The sequence below is a fragment of the Eptesicus fuscus genome, chromosome 18 (genome assembly GCF_027574615.1).
Source record: "Eptesicus fuscus isolate TK198812 chromosome 18, DD_ASM_mEF_20220401, whole genome shotgun sequence".
Lineage (NCBI taxonomy): Eukaryota > Metazoa > Chordata > Mammalia > Chiroptera > Vespertilionidae > Eptesicus > Eptesicus fuscus.
In genome coordinates, this window is record NC_072490.1 from 53,652,377 (window position 1) to 53,663,391 (window position 11,015).

Here is an 11,015-nt window from a genome sequence, read left to right on the forward strand (position 1 = left end):
ACCCAATAGTCTGGAATCTTCCTGGTTTAGAGGGAAGGGAGGTTGCATCCATAATGTTGGCTCCTTGTCATTGAGAGGGAGAAGCTGGAGGTGTTGTGACTGTGGCTTTGACTGGAGACGGCATTTTTCCAGGGGACCCACCTGTGCTGTCCCCTGGGGGGGAGGGGGGAGGGCACTTGTTTATCTCCAGAGAATTTGGCACAGCCATTTGTCAGCCACAGTCACACGTGCTTGCTGTTGCCACACTTTACCTCTCAGTCAAAGTAATAATTCCTCGTTGTGACAGCAGCTGTGGGACGCCAGGTGTGGATATGTTAGAAACAGCGGAAGCGACGGCTGTGGTGACAGGTTTCAGTTTTTCAGCCACTCTGGCAACAGCAGAGCAGGCGGATGAAATCAGGTTCACATGAGAAGTCTTTCATCTCCACCGTTTGTGACGACCTTTCTCTGAGGGATTCCCCATGGGATTCGCCTTCGTTCTGAGGCAGGAGCGCCAGAAAGTGACGGCACCCCGGCATGCTGCTGGTGACCCCAGCTTTTCCTGTGGGAGGCTCTTTGCCACTGTGCCTGTTCTCAGCAGCCTCCTTCAGCACCCTGCCCACCTTTGGGTCAATGCAGAGTCCATGTGACATTTGCTTTCCCTGTCCGTTGGGGTCAATGTCCTGAGCCTCCCAAGTGCCGGCTGTGGCAGAATGACGACTGCTTTGGGTCAGCATCATTTCTATGTTCTAACTAAGAGAGGAATAATAATTCAAAGAGATTTCTACAGAAGCTTTTGTTTCTTAGGTGAGAGCAGTGCAGAGCCAACAGAAATCAGTGCTACATATTTTTTGATAGGTGGTAAAATCAAGCCGTCAAATCCAACGAAGATTCAGTTCAGTTCAGTTCGGGACTAGCAGAACATGACTCTGATACTTAATAATTCAGCTTTGTGGTTTGAGAAAATGCTTAACCTCTTTGAGACTCTTATGAAAGCCACGCACAAAAGATGCAACCATGCTCCAAGTTTTGCAAACCCTTTCAGGTTTCCATGGATCCAGCGAAAGCTTTACAGGGGCTGCTCGGGCGTGCTGCCCAGGAGGACTTTCTGTGATGGACAAGTTCTGTATCTGCACTGTCAATGCGGTAGCTGCGGCCCACAGATGGCCATCCAGCAGCTGCAGTATGACAGGTGCAATGAGGAACTGAATTTTTAATTTAATTTATTTAATTTAAAGAGTCACATGTGGCTCACGGTAATTAGCTCTAGTCTAAAGGTTCACAGACATCAATTTAAGAACCCGTTTCATAGAGATTTGTTTTATAAAAGCAGCTTTATTGAGATATAATTTATATACAATATAATTAGTTCATGTAAAGTATTTAATTCAATGGTATTTAGTATACTCACGGTTATGCAACCGTCACTACAACTCATATTAGAACATTTTGTCATCCCTCAAGAAACCCAAAACTCTGAAGCAGCCATTCCTCATTTCCCCCAGTCTCCATCTCCCCTAATGCTGGGTAAGCACTAATTTACTTTTTTTTTTCCTCCACAGATTTGTTTGTTCTGGACATTGAATCATACAGTTTGTGTTCCTTTGTGACTGGTTCTTTACATCATTCTCTAGAATGGTTTTTAAGCTTCATTCAGGATGCAGTATCATTGAAACTGATCGAGATGTATTAGTGATCATGATGTATCAGTACTTGATTCCTTCATATTGTTGAATAACTTTCCATTGTATGGATGGACTACATTTTGCTTATCCATTCATCAACCGATCAACATTTTAATTGTTTGCACTTCTTGGCTCTTAAAAGATAGTGCTGCATGAACATTCATGTGCAAGTATTTGTGTTCATGCATATTTTCATTCTCATGGGTATGTACCTCGGAGTAGAAGTGCTGGGTTACATGGTAACTCCATTTACATATCACATTTTGAGAAACTGTTGAACTGTTTTTCTTAGTGGCTATCCTGTTTTATTTTCCCATAAGTAAAGTATGAAGGCTTCAATTTCTCCACATCCTTGCCAACACTTTTCATTATCTACCTTTTTTATTTTAGCCATCCTAGTGGGGGTAAAATAGTATCTTATTATAGTTTTGGTTTGTATGTCCTAGGTAGTTAATGCGGTTGAGTATCTTTTCATGTGCTCATTGGCCATCTGTATATTTTCATTGGAAAAATACGCTTCTAATCCTTTGTTTATTTTTAATTTGGGCTGAATTTTTACTATTGAGTTGAAAGAGTTCTTTATATATTCTGGACAAGCCTCTGATCATATACATCTATTATTATTATTATTATTATTATTATTATTATTATTATTATTATTCCTCACCCGAGTATATTTTTCCATTGATTTTTAGAGAGAGTGGAAGAGAGAGGGAAAGACAGAGAGAAATATTGATGTGAGAGAAACACATTGGTTGCCTCCTGCACGTGCCCGGACCAGGGCCCGGGCCAAAGAGGAGCCTGCAACCCAGGTACGTTTCCTTGACTGGAATCAAACCCGGACCCTTTGGTCTGCAGTCTGACGCTCTATCCACTGAGCCAAACCAGCTAGGGCTACATATATTATTTGTAAATAGATTCTCTCATTCTCTAGATTTTTTTTTTTACATTTTTATGGTGCCATTTGAAGCATATTTTAATTTTAATGAAGTTTAGATTTTCTTTTATTTTGTCAATTGTGATTTTGATGTCATATCAAATAAATTATTGTCTGATCCAAAGGTTATGAAGACTTACTCTGATATTTTCTTACATCAATTTTATAGATATAGCTCTTACATTTTGCCCAGGATCCACTTTGAGTTTATTTTTATGTCTGGTGTCAGGAAGGGATCCGACCTTATTCTTTTGCATGTGCATATCCGATTGTCTCAGAATCCTTTCTTGAAAAGACTGTATTTTTCCTGTTGAATTAATTATCTTGGCACCTTTGTCAAAAATCAATATGCCATATATATAAAGGTTTTTTTTCTAGACTCTCAGTTCTATTGTATTAATCTATGTCTATCCTTCGGCCAACATCGTCCTACTGTAGCTTTGTAGTGAGCTTTGAAATTGGAAAGTAGGACTTCTACAGCTTTGTTCTTTTTCAAGATTGTTGTGACTATTCTGAGTCCCTTTCATTTCCATAGGAATTTTAGAATGAGTCAGCCAATTTCTGTAAAAACAAAAACAAAAAAAACAAAAAAACAGTCAAAACTTTGACAGAAATACTATTGAATCTGAAGATCAATTTGGGGAGTACTACCATATAGACTAACAATATTATGTCTTCTGCCCATAAATAAGGATCTGAATTACTGAATATATTTATTTGACATTCTTCTCCAACAATCCTGTTTCACAGTATTTTTCTTTCATTTACTTCAAAATGTTCATATTCATCTGCTAACATAGAATCATTTACAAACTTTAATATAATAGTAATCATTAAAATAATATTTTTATGATAACTCAAATTAGTTTTTATTGATTTAGTCAATAATTTTTGTGGCTACTATGTTCCCTGCACTTTTCTGAGCATTCTAGTTTTAGTAATTTGTCTTCTATTTTTTCCCCTCATCATTCTTGCTAAATGCTTGTCAATTTTACTGATCTTTTCAAAGAAACAACTTTTAGTTTTATTAATTTGGGGTGTTTTTAAAATTTTATTAATTTCTGCTTTGATATTTATTTTCTTCTTTTTGTTTGCTTTAGATTTATTAGTTCTGCTTTTCACAGTGTCTTAATATGGAAAGTTAGGTTATTTACTTGAGACCTTTCTTCTCTTTTTATAGAGGCATTTACAGCTATAAAATTTCCTCTGAGAACTCCTTTAGCTGTAGCTTATAACTTTGATATGTATGTTTCATTTTTAATCATCTCAAAGTATTTTTAAATTTCATTTGCAACTTCTTTGATCCATTAGTTAATTATACATATAGGTTCATTTTGAAGTGTAATTTGGTTCATTACATTAATTATGGAAGGGAAAAATACCAATTTATCACCTGTTTTATTTTGATTTTTAGAAATTTGTCATTTGGATTCAGCAAATAAACACATTCTGTAATTATCACGTACATTTTCACGACTGCATCTTTGTACTGGTCCTCAAGTTTTCCCTGAGTACAAGTCATGTGGGGACTTTCCCAAAACACAGATTCTGTAGTTCTAGTGTCAGCCCCAAGTCTACATTGCTGACACGCTCCCTGCTGGCTCAGAGAACCCAGCAGGACTGGCTCTAGGACCTGCTTGGAATGCCCTTCACTTACTTTGAGATTAGGTGCAAATGGCCCTTTCCCTGAAAATTCTTGCCCTGATCCCTTTCCCTATAACCTCCAGCACTCTCCTCGAACCGTCTATTTCCACTGGTCCCATTCTTATACCATTTCTGTCTACATTGCTTTCGGCCAAAGGACTATGAGGCGAAGGAGAGCAGGTCTCTGTTCTCTTCATTACTTTATTGTCTGGCTTAGCGTTTGATGTTTCAGACTAGATGCTTATTAACTATCTATTGAACCAATAAAGATAACTAACACCATATATGTCTGCTGTGGGCCAGTGCAGTGGCAAATGCTTGGCAGACATGATGTCATTTAGCCATCAGAGCAGCCCTATGAGAAAGAAACTGTCATTACCCCCATTTCGCAGACAGGAAGTAAAAGCCTGTCAGTGTTCATGATTTGATCCTGGTTTCCTTAGAGAATGAACTCGCTCCAATTTAACTACAAATCCCCGTGGAATCTAACACATGCTACATTTTATTTGTGTATATTATGACAATCAGTTTAGAAAAACAAAAACAATAAAACCTTCCTTTTTATGCTTGCCCTGGGCAGTAAAAAAAATGGGCAGCCCTAACCGGTTTGGCTCAATGGATAGAGCGTCAGCCTGCAGACTGAAGGGTCCCAGGTTCGATTCCAGTCAAGGGCATGTACCTTGGTTTCGGGCACATCCCCAGTAGGGGGTGTGCAGGAGGCAGCTCATCGATGTTTCTCTCTCAGCGATGTTTCTAGCTCTCTATCCCTCTCCCTTCTGCTCTGTAAAAAATCAATAAAATATATTTAAAAAAAAAAAAAAAAAAAGGATGGGCAGCAACATTGATATTCCTAGGCTAGCCCTGCCCTCACCTCCTCTTGCTTGGTTGGTGCGCTCACTCCCATCTGGGTCCAGACCCCTCTTTTTCATGTTTCCTCTAAAATGTGGACTTGATCATGTCACTGGCAACCTCAGACTCACTCTTTTTCTCACTCACTGTTCTGCAAACATTTATTGAACATCAGCTAAGCGTGAAGCACTGTGAGAGGCACCAGTAGCACAGAAGATTAGGTGGAGATAACAGAATATTTTAAAATAATACTTTCAACATCAAATGCAAGAAACATCATATGCAAACAGCAAGAATGACACCAGCAACTACTTTAAGCCATATGAGTTTTTTAATTCATACTTGCTGTTGGATATTGCAAAATCAATAGCTGAGATAACGATTCTAACAGTTATTTATTATTAATATTGCCACTCTAAGACAGTGGTAATTAAAATTAATATCACTGCTCCTAGGATGAAGACCAATATTAATATGGCATAACCTCATGCCCCAGCACCTTCCTTCGCCGCAATGGACTTGGCCACACTGGCCTTTGTTCAGAGTCTTGAACACTTTCTGCTCCTATGATAAAGTTTGCACCTACTGTTCCTTCTGCCTGGAACCTTCTAATTCTTCCCCCATTCACATGCATAACCCCTATTTTTCCTCAAAAAAAAAAAAAAAAAAAAAAAAAAAAGAAAGTCACTTCCCTGACTCCCTAATCAGGTCATATCCTCCTCTCATATACCTCCTTGCACCATAAACGCCTCTTCATGGTATTGGTGGCAGTCACAATTTTTAAAGATCTTATTCTTATTTACTCCTCTGGCGCCTCTACTAGACTCTAAGTTCCATGAAAGTAGCAGACGATTTTGTTTTGTTTACCACTGGTTCCCCGTGCTCAGCAAAGCGCAGGGAACACAGTAGGCAGCTAATCAAAATATTGTTGAATAAATGAATAAAAATAACATTACTATGGTTATTACTATTATTATGTTAGAGTTTGAAAGTTATTTTTGTTAGCAGGTAAATATGAAAATGTTTGAAGTGAATGAGATATGGATTCAATGTGGATTCGAAAAACACGAAGAATGCCAGACAAGTACATTATAAACAAAGGGAATTAATGGATGAATTATAATACCTTCCCAAAGAGCTGTGATGGTAAGAAAATACGAACTACAGTCCTCTCAGACTGTAAGTAAAAGGAAGCAGGAACAGGCAAAACACCTCACTTATGGTAGAAGCATAAACTTCTCTTAGACTGAGTCTTAAAGATGCATGAGAATATAAGTAGTTTGGATATCAGTCAATCAAAACTCTAACTGAATCCACCCTAGAGATTTAACCAGTGTTAACCATAAACTGAGCACATAAATTATGTATGCAAGAGTGAAGTGAGGGTGTGGGTATGTGGAAGTGGAAAATGGTGATTAACACATCTGTCAGAAATTAGAATGCCATGCCAGTTGGTGATTTCCTTAAGCTTCTCTCCCTGAAAGCTCATGTTGCTGAAGATGCCAGTTGTTCAGTTTGACACAGCCATTTGTTTTCGGTGGACCACCTAGGACTGGGTCTCAGTTCTACACTGAGAGAGGTAGGAAAATGGCTTATTTATTAGCCTTGAAGAAGCCTGTGGGCCACCAGGTGCTATGCCAGGAAAACTTAGGTCCATAGTCCAACTCTATGGAAGTAGCTTGTGGAAAACTCTTGGCCAGGGCTGGCTGGGTGTTTTCCAAAGGTGACTCCAAAGTCCACAGGGACCTGGCGCAAAGCAACCTGGATCCCACAGGTACTACAGAGCCCCTTAAAGGGACAGGCTTGCACTGGATGGCTTAACATTTAGACAGGAAGCAGTTCAGGAGTCCCCACGATGTGAAGTCCCAGGCACACAGGAAGAGACTGGCTCTGGAATGACATTCTGACCTGTTTTCTCCACCTCCGCCATCCTTAACCTCCGTCCTTCCTCAATCCCGGCACCCCGTGCCTTCCTGGCTCTGCAGGTGGTGGGCTCTCTGCAACATGGCTCTGCAAAGAGCCTGTGACTCCTGACAGAAGAGACGAGGTTTGGATCATCTGTTGTGCGATGCATCTGCTCGTAACCGATTCCAGGCTTGCTCTCCCCTCTTAGTGGCACCTGGCCAACTTCTGAGGGCCTGGGGGAACGCTGCACATGGGGGCAGTGCAAATCCTCTGGGCATCACGTCAGTGGCAACAAACAGCTACTTGGCTGCACAATACTTAACGGGGTGCCAGAGACACTCCTTTGGAAGGAAATTTGGTGATATTTACCAGCATCAGGAAGTTCACAGCCTTTGACACAGCAGTTACACTTTGCTTTTAAAAAAACGACTTTAAGGAAATAATCAATATACTGAGAAAAACTATATACATACATATATTTATTGCTGCATTTTTATAACAGCAAAGAAACAGAAACACATCAAATTGCAAATAGAGGAACTGTTAAGTAAAAGCTGGTCTATCGCATTGTGGAAATGAGTGGTTTTCATCCATGATAGTTATCTCAGCCAGGAAGAGCAATTAGGATGCTCTTCCAGGCTGAGCCTCTCAGGAAGCTGGACGGTGGCAGCTAGCCTCAGGGTGCCCTTTAGCTGAGGCACCCCAGGCCCGGCACTGGTTTGCAGTATGGCCTCCCTGACATGTTTCGAGCCCAGCAGAGGTAGCTACCAACCACGGATCACTTTGTAGCACTCCTACAGGCAGGATATCCACATGTAATACTTCACTTTTAGGTAGAATATAAAGAAAAATATAAACAAACAAAACATAAACAGATTCACAGATAGAGGAAACATACTATTGGTTGCCAGAGGGAAGGGGAGTTGGGGGGAATGGGTGAAAAAGGTGAAGAGATTAAGAAGTTTAAACTGGGTCCGGCTGGTGTTGAGCATAGATCTATGAACCAAGATCATCTGCCCAGATTGCAGGCTCGATCCCCCATAGGGGGAGTGCAGGAGGTAGCCAATTGATATTTCTCTTTCATTGATGTTTCTATCTCTCTATCCCTCTCCCTTCCTCTCTCTCTAAAATCAATAAAAACATTGATTACCTAAGTGTAGGGTGACAGGTGGGTACTAGACCTATTGGAGGGTCACTTTGTAAATTATATAAATGTCTAAACACTATCATATACACTTGAATCTCATATAAAATGTAATTGAATTTAACTGTAACTGAAAATTTTTTTTAATTTTTGAAAAAAGTCAATAATAGTTTCCATGACCCAGCAATTCTATTTCTTTACTGTCACACATGGCTTTGGGGCCTACCCGTTTTGTGTCTCCACCTCTACGACCAGTCTTGACGCGGTTTCTCCTTTACCTCCTGAGTCATGGGACTTCTGCTCAGTCTTCAGATGGCTCTCCAGGTTGATTGTTCTTTGACGTAGTTGCAATTGAGATGTGGTCATGGGAGAGGCGAGCACAGTGTTCACCTCCTCCACCATCTCAACCAAACTTTACGCTTCACTTTTGATGATCTACCAAATTCTTTTCCAAAGTGGTGGCAGCAGTTTACACACCTGTGTGTGAGGTATTCCGGTTTCTCCACATCCTTACCAACTCTTATTGTTTGTTTGTGTTTTTTAGACATCTGTCTGTGTGTGAAGTGTTATCTCGTGGTGTTGGTTTGCATTTCCCTAATGATCAATAATGCTGAGCATTTTTTCATGTGCTTATAGTTCATTTGTATGTCTTCTTTGGATAAATGTTTATTCAAATCCTTTACCCTTTGGTTTATTTATAATTTTATTATTGAGTTGTAAGAGATCTTCATATATTGTTGATACAAGTCCCTTATCAGATATATGATTTGCAAATATTTTTCCATTTGATTGGTTATATGGATGGTGTCCTTTGAAGCCCAAATATATGTATTTTTTAATCCTCACCCAAGGACATTTTTCCCATTGATTTTTAGAGAGTGAAAGAAAGGGAGGAGGGGGGAAGAGAGAGAGAGAGAGAGACAGAGAGAGAGAAACTTTGATGTACGAGAGACATATTGATTGGTTGCCTCCTGAACACACCCCTGGGGATCAAACCTGAGACCCTTTGGTCTGAGGATTGATGCTCTAACCACTGAGTCAAACCAGCCAGGGCCCAAATATTTTTAATGTTGATAAAGTTCAATTTACTTTTTCTTTTGTTACTTGTGTTTTTGATGTAATAAATAAGTAACCATTGCCTGATTCAAGATCATGAAGATTTTCTGTTATGTTTTTTTTTCTAATTTTTATAATTTGAGCTCTTAAATGTAGGTATATCATATATTTTTATTTAATTTTGTGTATGGTATGAGGAAGGAGTTCATTCTTTTGTAAGTGAATATCTAATTTTCCCAGGACAATTTTTTAAAAAGATTAGCCTTTGCCCATTGAATTTTCTTGGCACCCTTGTAAAAAATCAACTGACCATAAGTAAAAGAGCATATTTCTGGATTTTTTTTGTTATTGTTAATCCTCACCTAAGGATATTTTTCCATTGATTTTTAGAGCGAGTGGAAGGGAGAGGGAGATACAGAGAGAAACATCGATGTGTGAAAGACATATCGATTGATTGCCTCCCCTCCCGCACATGCCCCAACCAGGGTTAGGGATTGAGCCTGCAACTGAGGTATATGCCCTTGACTGGAATCCAACCCGGAACCCTTCAGTCCACCACAGGCCGACACTCTATCCACTGAGCCAAACTGACAAGGGCTATTTCTGAACTTTTGATTCTATTTTATTCATCCTTATTTCAATCCTTATGAAATAGTCTTGAATATTGCAGCTTTATAGTAAGTCCTGAAATTGGAAAATGTAAATTGTCTAGCTTTGATTTTTTTAAAGATTGCTTTGGCTACTTAGAGTTCTTGCATTTTAGATAAATTTTAGAATGTGGCTTTGCAAAAAATGGCAGCTATATTTTGAGTCAGGACACAGTTTGGGGAAGTATTACCATTTTAACAATACTAAGTATTTTGGTCTGTGAACCTGGAATTTCTTTAGATCTTTAATTTCTTTGATGTTTTATACCTTCCAGTGTTTAAGTTTTATACTCCTTTTGGTTAAACATATTCCTAGGCATTTCATTATTTTTTATGGTATTGTAAATGGAATTGTTTTCATAATTTCATTTTTGGATTGCTCATTGGTAATAAATAAAAATATAGATAATTTGACTTTGTATTCTGTAATCTTGAATGAACCATCTAAAGCAGTGGTTCTCAACCTTCCTAATGCCTCGACCCTTTAATACAGTTCCTCATGTTGTGGTGCCCCCAAGCGGTTCTCAACCCTTTAATACAGTTCCTCATGTTGTGGTGACCCCTTCTCGACCCTTTAATACAGTTCCTCACATTGTGGTGAACCCTTCTAGCCTCCCCTCCCTGCACATGCTCCGACCAGGGTCAGGGATTGAGCCTACAGAACCGCTGCTGTAGAGCCTAAGACCATCGGAAAACACAGATATTTACATTACTATTCATAACAGTAGCAAAATTACAGTTATGAATTAGCAACGAAAATAATTTTATGGTTGGGGGTCACCACAACATGAGGAACTGTATTAAAGGGTCGCAGCATTAGAAAGGTTGAGAACCACTGATCTAAAGGATGCGGATACTCTGGGAATCTCCAGTTAGGCCTGAAGACATTCATCTAGCTTAAGGTCCTGGCAAGATGGTGCACTCAGCTGGTGTGTTTAAAGGAAGTAGATAAAATCTGATATAATCTTGTGCTATGTTTGTGTCCCCCCTACCCCCCATCTGTATGTTGACACCCTAATCTCAAATGTGGTAGTACTAGTATTTGCACATGGACCTTTAGTAGACAATTAGGTTTAATGAGGTCATAAGAGTAGAGCTCCGATGATGGAGTTAATGTCCTTATAAGAAGAGACCAAATTTCTCTCTCTCCACCATGCAAGGACAGAGTG